This window comes from Myotis davidii, unplaced genomic scaffold (genome assembly GCF_000327345.1).
Source record: "Myotis davidii unplaced genomic scaffold, ASM32734v1 scaffold642, whole genome shotgun sequence".
NCBI classification, from domain to species: domain Eukaryota; kingdom Metazoa; phylum Chordata; class Mammalia; order Chiroptera; family Vespertilionidae; genus Myotis; species Myotis davidii.
Window position 1 is genome coordinate 501,409 of NW_006293957.1, and position 3,704 is coordinate 505,112.

Here is a 3,704-nt window from a genome sequence, read left to right on the forward strand (position 1 = left end):
CCAGGCCTGGGCCAGGGGCAGAGCCAGCAATCAGAGGGGTCTGGAGGGTCCCCTGCCCAGGCCTGACGCCTGGGCCAGAGGCATCAGGCCTGGGCTGGGGGCAGAACCAGTGATAGGGGGAAATGAGGGTCCCCTGCCCAGGCCTGACACCTCTGGCAGAGGCGTGGCAGGGGACCCAGGGGCTGATCCTGCGATTGGAGGGTGATGGGGGGCAACGCCTGAGGGCTCCCAGTATGTGAGAGGGGGCAGGCTGGGCTGAGGGACCCCCCCCCCCCCCCGCAAGTGCACGAATTTCGTGCACCAGGCCCCTAGTCTTATATAATAATAGGCTAATATGCAAATCAACCAAACGGCGGAATGACCAGTTGCTACGACATGCCCTGACCACCCAGGGGCAGACGCTCAACACAGGAGCTGCCCTCTGGTGGTCAGTGTGCTCCCACAGGGGGAACACCACACAGCCAGAAGCCAGGCTCACAGCTGGCAAGCACAGTGGTGGAGGCAGGAGAGCTAAGGATGTCCGACTGACCGCTAAGCCATCAGTTGGACATCCCCCGAGGGGTCCTGGACTGCAAGAGGGCGCAGGCCAAACTGAGGGAACCTCCCCCCTCCCCAACCCCCTGAGTATACAAATTTCGTGCACCGGGCCTCTAGTAGATATAGAAGCAGGCTTGTAGCAAATATATACCCCTGAACTACAAGGCTTTAGGGGGCAGCCTATTATTGGGCCCCTCTCCCCTTGAGGGGAATCTGAATCTGCTTGTAATAAATTTTCCATACTTTTGCTTAAATCTTCTGGTCTGTGGAGCTCATTCTTTGGCATCGCGAGACAAAAACCTCAGCTCACCGTTCCAATTATCAAATCCTCCATTATTAAAAGAAAATTTGTACACCTACAAGAAGTGTTATGTGTGTGAGTAACATATGTGAGGAAGTTGAAGGGCTAAAAGGATACACACAAATTGTTCTGAGTGTAGGCAAAAAAGTGGGAACAAACTAAATGTCCCTCAACTGACGAATGGTGGTATATCCAACCAATGGAATATCACTCAGCCAAAAAAAATAAATGAAGCCATAAAAAGAATCAATTCTGATACAACATGGATGAAATTTGAAAATATTAAGCTACGTGAAAGAAGTCAGATGCAAAAGGCCACATATTAAATGATCCCATTGACATGAAATATTCAGAATATGTAATTCCACAGACAGAAAATAGATTAATGGTTATCTGGGACTGTGGGTAGAGAGTGGTAATGGAAAAAAACACTCAAGGAGTAATCCATAAAGGGGGGAAAAAGGTAAATTAGACTTCCATCAAAATTCAAAACGTTTGCTCTGTAAAAGACCCTGTAAAGAAGATGAAATAACAAGGTACAGACTGCAAAAACATATTTCCAACCATATGTTTGACAAAAGAAAATATAAGAAATCTTCGAACTCAAAATTCTTTAAAAATCACATAGAAAATGTACAAAGAATATGAAGAGCTTTTTCAGTGAAGAAAATATTTGGAAGACAAATAAGCACATGAAAATATATGGCCAACAATATTAGCCATCAGGGAAATGCAAATGAAGACCATGCTGAGATATCCCTACCTACCTATGGAACAGCTAAAATAAAAAGTGACATGTTTCACTTGCTCTGATAAGGTGGAAGCCCAGTGATGCACTGTTAGTGAGAGCATCACTGGTGTGTGTGTGTGTGTGTGTCCAAGCTGGCATGCATGTTGAGAGGCTCAAGAAGATATGGCGGGTTCTGAACCTCCAACTTTTTGTAGCACATATGGCCTCCCCAGGACTACAGGACTTTCCTTGGGTTCTTAGATCAAACATGTCCCATGTTCCCATACATAGTCACTTCTCCTCTGAGAAGGAGCAAGACTCGGGCTCATGTGATTACAAGTTCCCTATTCCCTCCTTTGACTTAACTTCCTGCAGGAAGAGTAAATTCCTCCCATTTCTGGGTGGAATGTCAGTGTGCACAGCACTTTCCTCAAGACAATCATGGGAAGGAAATTAAGTAGGTGTTATTATCTGCCCTTTATTGACATAGGAGACCCAGAAAGGCAAGACCCAGCAAGGGCGAGTTCAAATAGCAAGAGGGGAATCCAGACCAAGCTATCTCTGATGGGACAGCAGGGACCCTGTGTGCCCAGTCACCCCGGACCCAGGCCAGCTTTGGCAAGAATGAGAAGATAACAAATTCCCAGTTTTGGCAAGAATGAGAAGATAACAAATCTCTCACACAGCTTGTGAGAATGTAAAATAGCACGCCCATTTTGGAAAATGGTTTGGAAGTTTCTTTAAAAACTAAATATACAGCCCAACCACTGTGGCTCAATGGTTGAGCATCGACCTATGAACCAGGAGGTCAGGGTTTGATTCCCCATCAGGGCACATGCCCGGGTTGCAGGCTCAATCCCCAGCTGGGACTTGTAGGAGCAGCCAATGATTCTCTCTCATCATTGATGTGTCTCTCTCTCTCTCTCTCTCTCTCTCTCTCTCTCTCTCTCTCTCTCTCTTTCTACCCCTCTCTCTTCTCTCTCTCTCTCTCTCTCTTTCTCCCCCTCTCTCTCTCTTCCCCCCCTTCCTCTCTGAAATTAATTTTAAAAAATTTAAATAATGTGTATTTAAACAAACAAGCAAAACTAAATATACACTTATAGGTTACCAACTATACTCGTGGGTCCCTGTTTCAAAGAACTGAACATGATTATTCACAGCAGCTTTATTTTTTTAACTAGAGGCCCGGTGCACAAAATTCGGGGGGGGGTGGGGAGGGGAGGTCCCTCAGCCCGAACTGCACCCTCTCCAATCCAGGACATCCCTCTTGCAATGTGGAACTGCTGGCTCCTAACCGCTCACCTGCCTGCCTGCCTGATTGCCCCAAACCCCTCTGCCTGCCTGCCTGATCACCCCTAACTGCTCTCCTACCAGCCCAATAGCCCCTAACTGCTCCTCTGCTAGCCTGATCGCCCTAACTGCCTCTGCCTCACCCGAGACCCAGGATTCCCTCCTCCAGGTGGTCACATGCACCTGGGACCCAGGATTCCCTCCCTCTGGCTGGCCGCAGGCACCCCGGACCCAGGCCAGCTTCTCCCGGGGCTGGCCGCAGCCGCAGGGGACCATGGGCTGGTGGCTTTGCCTGGGCCGCAGCTGCAGGCGCCTGAGACTGCGGGGCAGGGGGCTTGTCCTTCTCCCGGGCCACAGCCTGGCTGGTCCCCATTCCTCTCTCCACAGTGTTGAGTGTCTGAGCCGTTAGAGCATGATGGCATGAGGGTGTGATGACCATTTGCATATTAGGTCTTTATTATATAGGATAGCCCCAAACTGGAAAAGACAAAATGTCCTTCAAAGGTAAACGGTTGGCCTGTCCAGCAAGGCTCAGTGACTGAGTGTCAATCTGTGAACCAGGAAGCCACAATTCAATTCCTGGTCAGGGCACATGCCCAGGTTACAGGCTAGATCTCCAGTGAGTGGCATGTAGGAGGCAGCCAATCAACGATTCTCTCTGATTATTGATGTTTTGATCTCTCTCCCTCTCCCTTCCTCTCTAAAATCAATTAAAATAGGGGAGAGAACCAAGATGGCAGCATAGGTAAACACCGGAGAATGCTGCCTCGCACAACCACTTCAAAAATACAACTGAAAGACGGAACGGACATCACCCAGAACCACAGGAAAGCTGGCTGAGGGGAA